Source organism: Jaculus jaculus, chromosome 15, assembly GCF_020740685.1.
Source record: "Jaculus jaculus isolate mJacJac1 chromosome 15, mJacJac1.mat.Y.cur, whole genome shotgun sequence".
Taxonomy (NCBI): domain Eukaryota; kingdom Metazoa; phylum Chordata; class Mammalia; order Rodentia; family Dipodidae; genus Jaculus; species Jaculus jaculus.
In genome coordinates, this window is record NC_059116.1 from 50,376,983 (window position 1) to 50,395,582 (window position 18,600).

General features: G+C 40.3%; 1 protein-coding gene across 1 annotated transcript in view; it reads right to left on the minus strand.

Annotated features, from left to right (window-relative positions):
- The window catches only part of Mapre2 (microtubule associated protein RP/EB family member 2), a 164,358-nt gene that overhangs the window by 128,582 nt on the left and 17,176 nt on the right, over positions 1-18,600 (minus strand). The window contains exon 2 of the mRNA XM_045134989.1: positions 636-697. The gene's annotated coding sequence lies outside the window, so the exon portion shown is untranslated. The remainder of the gene's footprint in view (positions 1-635; positions 698-18,600) is intronic.

Consider the following 18,600-nt stretch of genomic DNA (forward strand, 5'->3'; position numbering starts at 1 on the left):
GAATCCAGGATGCTATACTTCAAGAGATTATTCTCCTCAGCAATGACTGTAGCTCGTACGTTTGAATCTTTTGCAATGACTCTCCAAATATTGCCATCTGGTGGAATTTTAGTTAATTGTTCCTTTGTTCTAGGGAGCCTCTGGAGGTAAACTTTGAATGCACTATTAGGCCTACGTTTAGGGTACCAATGGGAAATAACTGAAGATAAAAATGATTGTGTCTCAAGGACGAACTCCAAACTGGGTCTTTGTCACAAAATATGCATGCATTCTCATAGTCTCCTCATCCTGTCTTCTCTCTCTCCCCTAGTTATTCACAACTACAAATGTCATTAAATCATGTTGACTATGTCTTGATAGTCTCCCCTCACCTTCTCTTACTACTGATAAGATATCCAAATCTCAACTTCAATTGGCTTTAGCGTTTTAGAGGAAATGCAGTTATTTAGCTGTTAGTACATTTGGAAGTGGAACTGTGTGAAAAAGTGTTCCAGTGGTGCATGTTTACTCGAATATTTGTTTTACTTGTGAAATGGAATTTTGAAAACAAGTTTACTACTAACAATGGAATAGCATCTACTCTTATCTGATCTACAAACAAGGAGTCATGAGAAATAATTTACATAAAGCCTTACCTTGAGCATCCAGGCACTTTCCCTGGCTGTTGAAATGTACGGTTCCTCTGGGAAATGGAACCCTGTGGTAGCAAAATAAGAAAAAAGATATGAGAGGGAGAAAAATCACTTACTATGACAGAAACATAGGAATAGAATTATCCTGAGTTTGTTGGATGTGTTCAGAAATGGAAAAGAAATCAAAGAAAAAAAAAAACAGCCCAAACATCCAGAGTCAGCTTATTTTACCTTGTAAGTCACAGGACAACAACAGAAGCATACTTTTGATCCATATTACTAGGCCAATTCTTAGGCTGGTGTTTTTGTAATTTGAGAGTTTAGCATAATGCCAGTTCTATGGGAAAAAAAATCAAATCACTTTTTTAACCTCCCAACCTCCACACCATAGTATGATGTGATGAAAATCATGTTTTAGCAGATAACCTGGAAACAGTGCCTCTAGTGGGGTGTTGTATGTCAATATCAACTAGAGTACTGACTTTCCCAAACTTAATTTTCAGGTTATTTAGTGTTAATATGGACTTAATCTACTCAAAAATAGTTTTGGCTGATTTTGACAACATAAGCCTGATAAACAATGCAGAGTGAAACTTCAAAAAATATACACAAGAAGGAAACATTGCTTTATCTCTATTCATTTACCATTTTCTCCAACATTAAATGATACAACTGATGAAGGACAGATCCAATCTTGGATGCTAAGAGGTCTGAGCTACATACAGACTTTCAGGCCAACAGGGGTATTGATAATTACTACAGAGAGTTCCACAAGATGCTGCTAAAAATGACCTGGCACAAACCGGGAAGATAACTCAATTGGTAAAGTGCTTGCCCCACAAGCATGAAGATCTAAGTATGACTCCAGAACCCACGTAAAAATGTCTGGCAAGGTGATGTGCCTGTAATACCAGGTTTGGGATCCTTGAAACGTGCTGATTAGCCAGTCTAGGCTACCTGGTGAGCTCTAGGCCAGTAAGCGACTCTGTCTCAAAACCAAGATAGACAGCACCTGAGGAATGCAGACTGGCCTCTGACCTTCACATGCACATATGCTTGTGAACCCACACATACATGTGCACACACTCAGAAGGATGACCTGACATGCCTGTGTGCATGATTCTACCTGCCTTTCCTATCACCTGATGCAACATATAAGAGATGACTCCTTTCACCTTCCCCCTTAGGTACAGTGCTCTGTTTACAGTGCTCTGCTATGTTTTCTGCCTGTGACCATTTTGGAAGTGCCTTTGAACCATTTGTACATATGTGGCAGATCTAACATGATCTGACTTAGATAAAGTTCAGAGGATGCTATTGTCAATTTCTTAAAAGGGAAATGGGGAGACATCTTATATTTTCTCTATAAGGGAATAAAGAGATGGTTAAAAGAATGCAGAAAACAGTAAGTGTTAAATTAGGGGGATGGATGCAATGTTATGTGATATAGATTGAGCATCCTGATCCAAATATTTGATATCCAAAATGCACCCAAGTCTGAAACTTCTTTTATTAACAAATTGCATGTGTACATGCATGAGCATGTGTGTGTGCATGCACGTATGTACACATGTGCCATGGAATGAGTATAGAGGACAACTTTGATGTGTCTGTGTTCCATCTTTGAAACATTTGAGACATTTGCTGCTGCAAATGAACACAGAGTACAAGCAAGCTTTGGATTCTCCTGGCTTTATATCCCATTGTTGTAGGTACATTGGGGGTCTCATATACATGTGTTACTTTGCATCCAGCTTTACATGGGTACTTGGGAATTGAACTCAGGTTGGTAGGTTTTACAAGCAAGTGCCTTTAGCCCTCTTCCTAGCCTTGAAATTTCTCGAGTTGTAATAAGATGCCACAAATAGGAATTTCATACCAAAATAAAAACCAGTGCTAACTCATAATACTGCTAATGGTTCAAGGCAACTAGACCACCCATGTATTGTTCGAGAGAATGAAACTAGTGTGGTCAGTTTTCTTTGACACAGTTGTCATCTAGCCCTGGCTGGTTGAGGTACTCTAGCCCAGGCTGTCCCCAAACTCATGGCAATCCTCCCACATACCAAGATTACAATCATGAGCTGCCATCACTGGTATGACATCTTTACAAAACAGTTTGGTAGCTTCTCTAATGGAATAAAATATGCAATTACTTCCTGAACAGATTAATGCCCCATCAGAGTAGTGGGTTGGTTGCTGGGGAGTCGGTTCCTGATAAGAGGACTAGTCCTCTGTCAGGCACACAGATGTTCTTGACCTTCCACCATGGACCAATGCAGCACAAAAGCCCTTGGAAGCTCAGGACTCTCAATCTTCGACTTTGTAGCTCCAGAACAGAAACAAATATGTCTCTGTTCTTTATAACTTACTAGCCTTGGGTATTATATTTCAGTCGCATAAAATGGATTTGGATACAATGGGCTATTGCTCAGTATAGAAAGGCACTAACTAGTAACTTACACCACAACCTGGATGAAGCTCTCTAGTTATGCTGAATGAGCAGGTTAAATGCCAGAAGTTATGTGCTGTATGATCTCATGTGTTTAAGGTTCCTGCAACAAGAAAGCCATAGACCAGGAACACAGATTTATGGTTATTGGGGTTAGCTTAAAGAGGGGTATAGGCTGTAGGTATGTGAGCTTCATTAGAAAAGGGCATTGCAAGTATGTGTGTGATGTTGGGAATGTTCTGATCCTTGACTGTATGCATGTTGGTATCTGGTTGTGACATTGTTAGCTTTGCAAGATGGCATTGGTCAATGAACAACACATAGGGTAGTTTTATATCATTTAACTACATATAGTTTCATTCACCATTATCTCAAAGTATTTTTAACTATCATGAGCATAGATAGCAAATAAAACTGAGCATGGTACCTCATTGTTATTTTATTACTTTTTAAGATAAAAAGAAAGACTCCAAGGCATTATACAAGATAGACTTAGGCATTGGCTTCACTTTGTACAGATCCAAGAAAAATATATCTTTCCCATGTGCTCAGCATTGCATATCACTGTCAGCTAAGTCTAGTAGCTCATACCTGCAGCTGTGGGGCTGCACTCATGTGGCTGAGGCAGAAGGATTGCTATGAATTTGAGGCTAGCCTGACTACAGAGTGAGTTCTAGGGCAGCCTGGGCTATAGAGTGAAGCCTTGTCACAAACAAGCAAACCACCACTTTCAACCATTATTACACACATGTCCAGTCTTGCCTATTCTGGAATTTTCTTCAAATTTACCTTTCCAATATTTCACTAAAATTCAAAACATTGGCTTCTGTAGTCTTAGTCAAGATGAAGGACTGCTAACCATGATAGAGCACATGGGGTAACTTCAGGCAAGAACTGTGGGGCTTCAATACAAGTATGTCTTAGTGGACCTCCACTGAGCGGGCAGGGGGTGCACAGTCCAGAACGTGCTGATTCTCACATTCTCAAGTAGGCCACTAGACCTTTTGGTTTCTCCAACCCCTCACTCCATAGCACAGCTCTGTCTCCCTGCCCCATGCCCTGGTCTCCCGCTGCCCATGCAACCCACAGGTGCCGTTGGGTGTGCCCCAAGGACTCCAGTCTCCCCTGAAGCCTGGCCATGCCCCTGTCTCACCACCTCTGTGTGTTGGTTCCTCATACCCCATACTGCCTGGGTGCCCTTGAATGTGCCCCCGTGTCTCCCCCACCACCACTTTGTGCTTCCCCTGAAGCCCACACATGCACCCCTGTCTCACTGCCCCCATGCACAGATCCCTACACCTCTTGCCACATGTCCCACACAGCCTGCATGCCCCAATAAGCCTGTCACACCAGGTGCCTGCTTAACTCCACATCCTGAATCCCCAGCACATGCTCTTGGGTCATACCAGTGCACACACTCCTGCAAGTACGCCACTCTTATTCCCCCACACCCTGTACCACCCAAACCTACCCTTGGGTTTCCTATACTCCCAGCAGCTTTTATAGGTGCTACAACCCATGCTGTCCAAGCATGCACTTCAGTAGTACACTCCCCATGCAGTCCATACTTGTGACCTCATTAGTCCATCACACCACATACTACCCGTGCCCTGTCCCCCATGTTCCACTGCTTGAATGCACACTTGGGTCATGTATACATTTTGAAGTCCTCTCAGGAGCCCCTGTGGCTCCTCCATAATCAATATCATACCGAGTACTGTTGGGTCGTGCAAACCTTCTAGTAGCCTTCAGGTGCCCAGCACACCTCCACCAACTACAGATTTCCTCTTCTGATTTCTGGCCACTACCACACACCAATACTTCCACACCAGCCAACTCCCTGGTTCTGCCTAGTCTGTGTAGCCCAGCAACCCCCACCACCTCCTCACCACTCTGGCTCCTCCCAGTAACTACTTGTGGCACTACCTCAGCCTCAGAAGGGGAACACAGGTATATCTGGCAACCACCTGCCAGGGGGAACCAGTGAGTCATCTGTAACCTGCCTATCTGGGTACAGTAGGAGACCAGCTGCAAGTGCTACAGCACTTAAGCACCACAAGCAAGGCACAGCTGTGATAGGCTGAAGAGATTCCAGATTTCCAACCATAACTTTGGCATCAATCACCAGCCCAGAGCTGCTGCTGAACTTGCACCCTCCACAACCTGCATATCTATGGATACAAAGTCATCAAACTCCTATCTCCTTGAAGCACAAAACAGAACATTCGCTGAAGATACTATGAGGGAAAATTCTAGCTTCCTCCTTACTTAAATAAGGTTTTCATTCTGAGGTGGGTAGATCTCCCCCACACAAGACAACAAACTGAGAGATCTCTAACAAGTTTGCCTAGTCCCAAAATGGAAGTCTCCAATGAAAACATAGAGGTATCAACAGAAATAGAATCCCAAAATGGAAGCACAATAAGCTATGTGACCTGACCAAGCAAATTGTTGAACAGAAGCAAATGACTATAAAACCAACAATTGCATAAATGAAATACACACAGCTTTCTTCACTAGCCTTAACTTAATTGATGAAAACCAGAGAGAGCTTTTTTTTTTTTAAGAGATAAATAAATAAAAGGTGAGCCAAAAAATAGAGGATCTTTGTAACCAGCTGGTTAATGTTAATAAAGACAAAGTAAATGCAAGAATGAATTCTAAGAAGCATGAAGAAAAAAAGATGGCCTGAAATTGGAACTAACAAACAGATGGATACTATGCAGAAAAAGACAACAGAAGATACAAACAGTAGAGTTTGTAAAAGCCTCTCTAGAAACCTTCACTAATAGAGTTAATCTTGCGTCAGACAGAACCTCAGAGCTAGAAGAAGGACAAAATAATAATAAATCCTGTTCAGGTATCCAAAAAACTGCTAAGTTCAAAAAATTGTGTGAACAGAACATGAGGGAAATGTGCAATAGCCTAAAATGATGAAAGATCTGGAATATGGGTATACCAGAAGGGGAAGAAACTTAGGCAAAAGGCATGGAGAACATATTCAATAAAAGTATTGAAGAAAACTTTCCCCTTCCTCTCAAAAGAGATACTCATCCAGATACAAGAAGCTCCCAGAACCTCAGACAGACTGGATCAAAGAGGAAACTCTCCAAGGCGCATCATTTTTAAAACTCTAAACAATGAAAACAAAGTGAGTGTACTAAAAGCATCAAAGGAGAAACAACTTGTTACAGACAAAGGCAATTCTGTCAGAATTACCTTGGATTTCTCATTGGAAACTCTGAAAGCAAGAAGGGCCTGGAATGGAGCACTTGAAGTTCTAAAAAATTATGACTTCCAAACTTAACTACTGTATCCAGAGAAAATATCTGTATTAGTCAGGTTTCTATAGAGGAACAGAACCAATAGAAAAAATTGCATTAAAAGGGAATTTATTATATTAGCTTATGGAAGTCCAATGATAGTAGGTTATAGACCTGAGAGTCAAGGAACCTGGTAGCTGCTCAATCCATGAGGCTGGATGCCTCAGCAGTCCCAATCTGGCACTGAAGGCCTGGGGGTGTCCTGGAGAGATGTTGCTCTTCAGTCCACACTGGTCTTTGAACACACTGGAAGGCAGCAAGCAGCAAGCAGTACTTACAGCCAGGTGGGAGGAGGGGATACTTTCCTTCCCAGAGCTTCCTTAGATAAAGCCCCCATTCCCAGAGGGGCCATCAACTCTGGGAGAAGGGCTTACCCTGGAGGAAGGATTCCTCCTTTAGTTAATCCTTCCTGGAAGCAATTCATAGACCCACTTAGGAGGAATGTCTGTGGATTCCTAAACAGATCAAGTTGACACAATTTTAACCATTACAGTATCCCTCATAATAGATGGTGAAAGGAAAGCTTTCCATGATAAAAGCCAGCTCTATGATTATATGAACATAAATCCAAACCTACAGAGAATATTTCAGGGAATACTCTACACAGAAGAATGAAACAACCATTCTCAAGAACCAACAAGAGGAAGATCATGATAACCACAATGAGAGCAGGATCAAAAACATACAAAGCCAGGCTGGAGAGATGGCTTGGCGGTTAAGTGCTTGCTTGTGAAGCCTAAAGACCCTGGTTTAAGTCTCTATTCTCTAGGACCCACATTAGCCAGATGCACAAGGGGGCACATGCGTCTGTGGCTAGAGGCCCTGGAATGCCCATTCTCTCTGTCTGCCTCTTTCTCTCTCTGTCTGTTCGCTCTCAAATAAGTAAATGAACAAAAATATTTTAAAAAAATGTACAAAGCCCAAGAAAGCACTACACCTCATAAAGCTTCCAACATGGCAGGGATTAACTCAAATGTCACAGTTGTACCCTGAAGTATTAATGATCTTAACTCATCTATCAAAAGATACAAGTTAGCAGTATGGATTAGAAAAAATAGACCCTTCTATCTGCTGTTTTTTTAATTTTAATTTTAATTTTTTTAAAATTTTTATTAACATTTTCTATGATTATAAAATATATCCCATTGTAATTCCCTCCCTTCCCACCCCCACACTTTCCCATTTGAAATTCCATTCTCCATCATATCTATCTGCTGTTTTTAAGAAACCCACCTCACCACTAGGGATAGATGCCTCCTCAGGGTGAAGCAATAGAAAATGTATTTTCCAAGCATATGGAAATAAGTAACAAGTGGGTGTGGCTATGTTAATATATGATAAAATTTACTTTGAACCAAAAGTAATAAAAAAAAGGACAATGAAGGCCGTTTTTTTACTCCAAAAAGAGGATATCACAGTCATAAATCTATATGCACCAAACACAGGTACACCACAGTTAATAAAACAAAACCTACTTGACAACAAACCAGAAATAAACCCAATACCATCATATTAGGGGCTTTAATATCCCATTGTCATCAATAGACATCATCCAAGCAGAAGATGAGCAGGGAAAGAGTAGAGTTCAGCAACACCATGGTTCACGTGGACCTAAAAGACACCTACACAACATTCCGCCCCATAAATTCTTCTCAGCAGTGCACAGAACCTTCTCCAAAATGGACCATATATTAAGGCATAAAGTATGCCTCCATATATTTAGGAAAATTGATATAAATTCCTGCATCTTATTGGACCACAATGTGTTAAAGCTAGAAATTAGCAAGAGACACAACAGAAATTTTGCCAGCTCCTAGAGGCTGAACAACATACTTTTAAATAATGAATGGATTGTGGAAGAAATCAAAAAGGAATGTGTAAAATTTCTAGAACTGAATGATAATGAAAACATAACATACTAAAACTTATGGGACACAATGAAGGCAGTCCTAAGGGGAAAATTAATCACACTAAATGCCTTTATAACAAAGGCCAAAACATCTCAAATTAATAACCTAACCATTCACCAAAGGCATGGGAAAAACAAGAATAATCCAACCCTAAAAATTCCAGACTACAAGAAATAACTAAATCTGAGCAGAAATTAATTAATTAGAAATGAAGAAAACAATTAAGAAAATTGATGAAATGAAGAGCTGGTTCTTTGAAAAAATAAACAAGATTGATAAACCCTTGGCCAATTTAATCAAACAAAAGAAAATCTCAAATTAAAAATAATTACAAATCAAAAGGGAGTGGTCACAACAGACATCAATGAAATTGGAAGAATCATCAAGACATACTTCCAAAAAACTCTCTTCCACAAAATTGGATAATCTGAAAGAAATGGATGAATTCCTAGGCACATACCACTTACCCAAACTGAATTCAGAGCAGATAACTTCTAAACAAACCTACTGCATCCATTGAGATTGAACATGTAATCAAAACCCTTCCCAAAAGAAAAAGTTAAGGACTAGATGGCATTATAGCTGAATTCTACAAAACCTTCACTATAGAACTGAAATCACTTCTTCTCAACCTGTTTCACACAATTGTAGAACAGGGAAAGCTCCCCAACTCCTTCTATGAAGACAGTATCACCCTAATACCAAAACGAGACAGAGATACCACAAGAAAACTATAGACCTCTATCCTGATGAATTTAGATGCAAAAATCCTGAGCAAGATCTTCACAGACTAAATTCAGCAATACATAAAAGGCATTATCCATGTCTATCAAGCAGGATTCATCCTAGAAATGCAGGGATGTTTTAATATACAGAAATTAATTCATGTGATACACCACATAAATAAACTTAAACACAAGAACCACAAGAACATTTCAATAGATGTAGAGAAGGCCTTTGACCAAATACAACATCACTTTATGATCAAAATACTGGAGAGACTAGGCATGGAGGGTTTATATCTCAACATAATAAAGGCTATATACAAAGCACCTAAAGCTGAAATAACACTTAATGTTAAAAATATTAAGAAGCTTCCACTAAGATCAGGAAAAAGAGCCAGGCATGGTGGTATACACCTTTAATCACAACACTCAGGAGGCAGAGGTAGGAGGATCACCATGAGTTCAAAGTCAACATGAGACTGCATAGTGATTTCCAGATCAGCCTGGACTAGAGTAAAACCCTACTCCACCCCCCAAAAAAGATCAAGAACAAGACAGGCCTCACCACTGCTCTAAAACAGAGTGCTAGATGTCCTAGCCCAAGCAATAAGACAGGAAAAAGATATAAAATCAATTCAAATTGGAAAGGAAGAAGTTAAGTAGCCCTGTTTGTGGGTGACATGACCCTATACATAAGTGACCCAAAAGACTCTACCAGAAAACTTCTAAAGGTAATAAATTCCTTTAGCAAAATAGCAGGATACAAAATCAGCACACAAAAAATCAAAAATCAGTAGCCTTTCTATATGCAGAAGAAAATACACAGAGAAAGAAATCAGTGAGGCTGTCCTGTGCCCAGTAGACATACACACACACACACTCAAAATAAAAATTAAATACCTTGGGATAACACTAACCAAGGATGTAAAAGATCTATATAATAAAAACATGAAAACACTCAAGAAGGAAATTGAGGAGACCATGAGAAGAGGGAAAGACCTTCCATGTTCCTGGAGAGGTAGGATTAATATTGTGAAAATGGCAATATATAGACTCAATGTAATATACAGACTCAGAAATATACAGACTCAATGCTACACTAATGAAAATTCTAGCATCATTCTTCACAGAGATAGGAAAATTGATCTCAAATTTAAGGAATAGTAGTAGGCCTCAGATATCCAAAAATATCTTCATCAAAATAAACATCCCTGGAGGTATCACCATATCTGATCTAAAGCTATACTACAAATCCATAGTAACAAAAACAGCATGGTGGTGGCATAAAAACAGACATATTAAAATGGAAGATCTGGCCCTTAGTTCAAGTAACTACAGCTACTTGATCTTTGACAAAGGAGCTAATGATGTACACTGGAGAAAAGATTGCATCTTCACAAATTGTGCCTGACAACTTGGATGACCACATGTAGAAAACTGAATCTAGACCCACTCCTCTCACCATGCCCAAAAGTCAACTCTAAATGGATTAAAGACTTCAATATAAGACCCAAAACACTTAAACTACTGGAGGAGAAATAGGGGGTATTTTCCATGATATGGGAGTAGGGAAAAGACTTCCTGAGTAATACCTCAGTAGCCCAGGAGATTAAACAATCATTTAATCAGTGGGATCTCATGAAGCTAAAAAGATTTTACACAAACAAACATACCATAAACATAGCCAATAGAATACCCACAGAATAAGAAAAAAATCTATACCACTGACAGAGGCCTAATATCTGGCATCTACAAAGAACTCAAAAAACTAAGAAATCAAAATAAATCAAACAACCCACTCAAAAAATAGTGCAGAGAACTGAATAGAGAGTTCTTAAGGAAGAAATACGAATGGGTAATACTTACTTAAGGAAATATTCAGCATCATTAACCATTAGGGAAATGTAAAGGAAACAACTATGAGATTCCACCTTACTCCAGTCAACATGGCAATCATTTAAAAATCCAAAGACAATAAGTGTTAGTGAGGATGTGGGGAAAGAGGGGCCTTGATTCATTGCTGATGGGGGTGCAAACTTATACAACCACTATGGAAATCAATGTGGACACTTCTGGAAAAGATGAAAATAGAACTACCAACTGACCCACTCATTCCTCTCCTGGTCATTTATCATAAAGGTTTCATGCTTTACTGTAGAGATATATGCTCAACCATGTTTCTAGCTGCTCAATTCATAATAGCTAGTAACTGGAAACAACCCATGTGCCCATCATTAGACAAATGGATAATGAATATGTGCTACATTCACATGATAGAATTCTATTCAGCAGTAAGGAAAAATGATATAATGAAATTTTTAGGAAAATGGACAGGTGGAACAGATCATACTCAGTGAACTTATACAAACACAGAAAGCAAAACACCACATATTCTCCTTCATCTGTAGTTCCTAACCTGGAACTGCTAGAGTTGCTAGCATATTTGAGAGGCATCTTGTGGACCTGATGATAGGGATGGAAGGGTTTGGGAGGAGAGGGTTGAGTGGTTGGGGGGAGATACATAAAAACTAAACCCAAAATGAATTAGTGTCCTAGAAACCTTTCTTCTGGATAGTATACTAAAAGATATCTCTCAACAGGAGTATGGGTGGGGGAGGGATCATGAGTTAAGAAGGGCCCTGGAGAGGGTGGGATGAAGCCTAATCTTAAAACATTTAGCTCTGGCCTCTAACTGCCAGTACCAGAAATTGGTTGCTACCCACATTGATCAGAGAGACCTATAAGGTCCCCCAAACAAGACAGGCTGCTGTCAATGTACTTGATTACCTGCCTGAGGAAAAGGTACAACCCTATTGCTGAAGTCACCACATGCTGCCTACACAGAACATCCAGAGATCTGGGTGTAATCTGGAAAGGACTCAGTTCCCAGATAGTTAACTCATATAGTGCTGGAAAGCGCTAAATGAGCTCCTGCAGCAAGCAGGAGACACTGCTATTCAAAAGCAACCAACCTGACAAGACCTACACACCTGTGCAATGGTGGTACCCAGCCTTGGTGGGTAAGCAGTGGCTTTCTGATTGGCTAAGAGATCCACTCAGTGGAAAGTAACCCATAGCTAGAACTGGGAACTAACTCAGAATCCTATGGAGACCAGGATTATGGTCTCCAGTGACAAACACTGACTAGTTTTTGATCAAAAGATGGGCTACATCTATCAAAATCTCTCTGAATTTACATTACTTTTCCCACTTAACCTATGATGACCTCATTCTCTATTGGAGAATCTGTTTTTCATTTTCAGAAGGTTGTGAAACCACCCCTGACACTTCTGCCAAGACCCAAGTGAAACCATGGAGTAACTGAGGAAATGAGCAAGAGTCTGCTTCCATGGTAAGCCTAACAACCCACACCAGGGAGAAGGAGACAGACACTGAGGATATTCAACACATACCGAAGCAGAAATTCAGAAGCCACTGAGAGCTCAACACTGAAGTAGATGTAAAACATACCCACCATGACTATGGGAATTTTGGCGAAGAGAGATGGAAAGAGCCACAGGGTGGGATGGCATACTCAGAGGCATTGCCCCTCCCCACTGAGTGACTGCTGCTCTCACAACTGATAACCCACAACCCCATGGGGAATACCAGTGATCTTACTGAGGGAAGCCTTCTGCAGTATGTGGGCAGAGAGGAGCAAAATGACAGTACCAACACATAAAGTATCCATATAAAATACATAATAAAAAAGCAAAAAACAAAAAAAATTGCTTCTTATAGAGAACCTAGGTAGAAAGAGGACATATGAAGCAGAGATAAGAGGAGAAACAAAACAAGTGCAGGATACTTTAGTTCCTCGCCTAAATCCACCAGAGATACATGTGACACGGGCTTCACTTCCCAGGTCTGTAGAATGGGTGCACTAATATCAAGAAGGTCTATTATGAGTCAGCTACACATACAGAGTATTGTGAAAAAGCCCCAATAAAATAGCCTTGTAAAAAAAAATTCAAAACAATCATCGAAATACACACCATGAAAGCCAGAAGTGAGTTCTAAATACCAGTGTAATACTTCATGTGTTTTTGAGCAAATCTATCATATTTTTAAGGTGACATTACTCAGGAATTACCAAAATTTCCACATGTATTTATGCAAGAATATAATTTCATCCTTCAGTGTATGGTGCGGGGACAAGACAGGAGTTCTACACTCCAAACCGCACCCCACACTGAGTGACAACCCAACCTTCATTTCCAAGCATCCCACTTGTGGGCTCATTCTCTTCTGTCATTTTGAGCACTAGGAGCTCTTCATAAGCAAGCAGCCACAAGCCAGCTACTTTCTCTGGCTTGTTTGTTGCATTTGTTATGATTGAAAAGATTCAATGTCTTTGCTAGGATGTGAGTTGTGATGTGGTAGAACTCTTTAACAAAGGACATTCTCTATTTCTGTTAAAGGTCTCTCCATTAGAAGTTTCTACTCCTCTTTCTTTGAACAGCCTAGAAGTCTATCATCTCATATCCAAGGCATGCCAGTGGAATATTTGCTGTAACTGTCTCTCCTGTCCCCTTCCAATGACTGCTGCTTCTATACCTTGCCATAAAACCACAGGAACATAAAAGTTATATCAGAATGAAAACTTGGTTGTAAAACTCTTTCCAATCATGCTAGACCACTGAAATATTTCATTCTTCCTGTATTTCTTTGTTGCTAGGCAACAAGGCTTTGGATTCACTCAAGGTCAAAGCATTCTGCTAACAGAGAGATACCATTACTAGGTCCCAGCTGCTCCCAGTCTCTCCAAGGAGAGAGGTCTACTTGAGCTTGAGTTGAGCTGGGATTTTCCTCTCAGGGTCTTCAGCAAGAGCCTGTATCCCAAATTCCAAACTCCCCACTGTTCTTTGAGATGTTGAATTGCTGCAGCTGCAGGTCCTATTCCATCATGTGGGAGGTCCTGGCTTTCTAGGAACAGAGCAGCCTATAAGCATTAACAGAGTCACGGGCTATTAATCCTGAGGCTGATACCAACATCTAGCAAGCACCACATCAATTAGTGGTCTTGGGCTGGGATCATGGCCTTCCCTAGGGGAAACCTAGGGCCCAGCAGAGCCTCACTGCCAGGAATAGAGAGCTTGACACACATCAGGGAAACCAAAACCCAGCAGAGGAGGAGGGTATCTGCAGGCAAAGGAGGTCAAGTTACACCGATTCTTGAATATTAAGTCTGGTATGACTCACTCTCTTTAAGAAAGACAAATTACCAAGTGACCCATGTTATATATTTAAAGACTTTAAAAAATTTCTAGCTGGGCTGGAGAGATGGCTTAGCAGTTAAGCGCTTGCCTGTGAAGCCTAAGGACCCCGGTTCGATGCTTGGTTCCCCAGGTCCCACGTTAGCCAGATGCACAAGGGGGCGCACGCGTCTGGAGTTCGTTTGCAGAGGCTGGAAGCCCTGGTGCGCCCAGTCTCTCTCTCTCCCTCTATCTGTCTTTCTCTCTGTGTCTGTCGCTCTCAAATAAATAAAAATTTTAAAAAAATAATAAAAATTAAAAAAATTGCTAGCTGATAAAGGGATTTGAATGGTATATACTGAAGATGGTAATGATGTTATAAACTTCTTATGGTTGCATAATTTGGGTTCTTAGACATGTAAAGGTTAATCCCAAGAAACTGCCTAAAATGATCACCATAAAATAGGAATTTGGTTACTTTCCTTCAAACATAACATAACCTTCCCTTTCTTTACCCATCTGTTGCTGCTTTGCTTCCCATGTGAACCAGAACTAAAATAACTTTCAACATTGCCCTTTCTATTTTAGAATTTTATAAAACTGCATTGCTAAAGATATAAAAGTAAGATTCTCCCCAAAAGATGAGACAAACCACACATAAAAGAAATGTCATGTGCATTACAGTTCTATGAAATGTTTTTCATAATTGTGTTATTTATGCTAAACCTGTTATTGTTTTAATCACATGTCCTTGACAACAGCATAGTCAGAATAGAACAGTCCTTTACTTACATGAGTATAAATGACATGGAAATGAACTAGAATGTTTGTGAAGTAGGAAAGTCACCCAAAGAGGGCCAGTTTCAGAGTTTAGGATTCAAACTTAGTGTTTGTGTCATCATGGAAAGTAAAGTTCTGGTTTCCACATGTGCTGTCTTTGTAGTCTGTTGTTCTTTGATCATCTGAGAGTAACAGGAAAAGTGACGAGAGGATCCTACTCAGTAGGGCTTTTGATGGTGGTATCAGGGTTGTTAGGAGACTGGGTATTGAGGGTTGTCATGACCTCCCTCAAGAGAGGGATAAGCCTCATTCTTTTGTGTTGTGCTCTGTAATAACCTTTTTAAAACTTCCATTTATTTGAATATCTGTAGTAGAGTCTGTGAAAAGTGTTGGTAAGCAGATGGGACTTGCAGAAATGTGTGGAAATGTTTGCAACCTCTGCCCCTAAGTTCTCTGTTTCATCCCATGTGATGAGCCCAGGACTGCTCGTAGAACCTCTGCTGAGGGATTTCCCTTGTACAGGAGCTTACTTCCAAATGTTTGTGAATCATGGAAATAAGTAAATTTATTGATGGAAAGATGCAAATTGAATTCCATTCAACTGGGAGTATCCTAATTCTAGAGCTGAAGCTCCCTTTGTGCCATCAGGGAGAACACACTGCATCCTGGGAAGCACAACCAAGATGCCCAACTTGAAATATTTCTTTAAGGCCTTCCTTCCACAATGTCCATTGTCCCCATTTCTTTTGGAAACAAAGTCTCATATATACCCCTGATCAACCTGGAACTTGCTATTAGACCAGGCAGGTCTCAAACGTGTGTTGATTCTCTGCCTCCTGAGTTCTGGAATTATAGGCAAGTGCTATAACACTTGGGTATTGTTCTTAATTTTGCAAAAAATCCTTCAAACATATCAGTTGTTGCACTTAGCTTTTCCCTGCTGGGAAAAGACACCTGACCCAAAGCAGTTTATAAGAGGAAAGGTTTTGTTTCTGGGTTACATTTCTTTCTTTCTTTTTTTTTTTTTTTTTTTTGGTTTTTCAAGGTAGGGTTTCACTTTAGCCCAGGCTGACTTGGAATTCACTACGTAGTCTCAGGATGGCCTTGAACTCATGGCGATCCTCCTACTTCTGCCTCCCAAGAGCTGGGATTAAAGGCATGCGCCACCATGCTTGGCTCTGGCTTACAATTTTGATGGGAAGCTTCATCATGGCAGAGGTCTCTGACTCATTTCAATCACATGTCAGTAGCAGAGAGAGAACACAAGCATTATTTGGCTCTGAACACTCAATAGAGCTGGACTCCTCAACCCCATGGTCTGCCCCCAGCAATACAACTCCTACAGCAAGGTTCTGCCACTCAAATACTCCCCCAGCTGGGGACCAATCACAAACAGCCCAGGCTATGGGAACATTCATGCTGAAACCTCCACATCAGCTCACCCAGATTTCAAAAGCCTAATTTCTTGATAGTGGAGATCCCCTACACTTGCCTTTTGTCTAGCAGTCTTTTTCTCTTTTCTGATTCTTCCTCAAGAACTAGTCTGGGTATTCAGTTGTCTATTCAAACCTCTAATTTAGTGTTCATTTCTTTTTCTCTCCATTTCTAGTCTCCATTGGCTAGAATCCTTTCTAGACATTTGTCCCCCAGATGTCTTCCTCCTACACCTGGGATGTTAAGTGCTAAGATTTTGTCTGTCTGGTCTGACCATTTCGTACCCACCCTAATCCCACTGGACATCCACGTTCCATGAGAATCCTGTGAAGAGGCTGGTAGGGATACAGATATGAAAAAAAGTGGGCTCTGTTTTTCAACTCTTCAGACTTTAAGATACTTTTCATACTTCTATGAAATAAAGAAAACTTAAGTGGTAAAGAAACTGGGATGCAGGGTGGTCATGTCTAACAAAGGATGCAGCTGAGACTCAAATATTTGATTCCAAATCACATGCTTTTCCTCTAAATTCATTCTGACTCATTCTACATTTTTTCTCTGTTATCCTTCCTTTGTATATTATTATTTAAGGCTGAATTTCATATATTATAGAACATAAAACAGGATACCAAGTTTTCACTTTATACTTTTTCAGTGAATTCCCATATTTTTAATTTGTTCAACAGTCACTGAATACAGAACAGCTTCCACTTATGAACAGGTACTATGCATCAGTTGAGGGCTAAGTTCCTTGCATGTGTCAGCTCATTTGCTCCCCCAGCTGGACCCCTGTGGGGGCACTCTTTTCCATTCCTGTCTTACAGATGTGTGAACTGAGGTTTATGGTAGGGCTGGGATTCAAAGCCATGCTCATTAGGCTTGGTAGCTAGAGGTCTTGGCTCCACCATACATAATGTCATAGAGCACTCATGGTGCTAAGTGCAGAGGAACTGGGTGAACAAAACATGCTATAGCGAGCAAAGGACTTACAGAACAGCTTAATGACAGACAGAAATTAATGTTACCATGTAGGGCTGTGAGTGCAATGGCAATGACAGAGTGGAAGCACTGGAGGAAAGGATTCATGACTGTTCTTGTCCTAGCTAGCATGCAGAATTCAAAAGTCATTTATGCTTTTCCCAGCCTGAAAATTAGAAGAAAATAAACATTTTATTTCTCAGACTCTGCTAAGGCAGTGCTGCTCAATAATATGACTCATTTGGGAATTTGAGGATTAAAATGAGGGTTATGATTTGGTAGGGCTTGAGTCTTCCACCTTGAGGAATCACATCTTATCTGTCCATATTGTAGCTTTTTATGGCAGCCTAAACCATACCTAGTCAGATGGCCCATTTACTTGGTTGACACTGATTCACATAAACTCATTATAGTTCAGATTTGGGTACAAACAATGAACCAAAACAAAAAAAATAAATAAATAAAAGGAGGAAAAGAGCATTGTGGGTGCACCTAACTTTTCCTTATGTTCCTTCTCCTCTCACACCCCTAATCCTTCATTGATTAATGTATTCATCCATTTTCCAAGATCGTTAGGGGGAAAGAGTTTTCCTATTTCAACTGATATGTTAGAGTGCTTATAATAAAAATGTGTCATTATGTCTCTGCTGCTCAGAATGATGGCTCTGGAACACATGAGCACCTTCAATGAAGCCACAGTTATTTTTCTTTGTGTAAACAGCTGAGTCACCAAAGCACCATGCACATGTCTAGTGTGCTTGAGAGATAAGAACATGATCACATGACTTGCCAGGCTGTCACAAGCAAACAATAAAATACAACCTTAAGCCTCTCACATTTCTCTTTATACAAGTGGAAGAAGCATGCTGCTTAGAAGCATAAGGTTGAGAGTGACTTCTGTAATGCCCTGTGCCTTCCAACTGCATTCCTGAACAACTAATCGTGTCTGTCTTGGTGAACTGGGATTTTTAAGGAAGTGACCATAAATGCCAGAATGTCAAGAGCCCTTGTCTATGTTGGGTCATGTCACCAAACTTTATTTGTAACCTCATTTTTGAAACTTTTTGTATCTATCTTTCCATGGGAGAGAGGAGGTCATTGGAGGATAAGACATGGCATATAGTCCTATATCTTTAGGGGTTACAAGGATTCTTATAGGACACCCTGACAG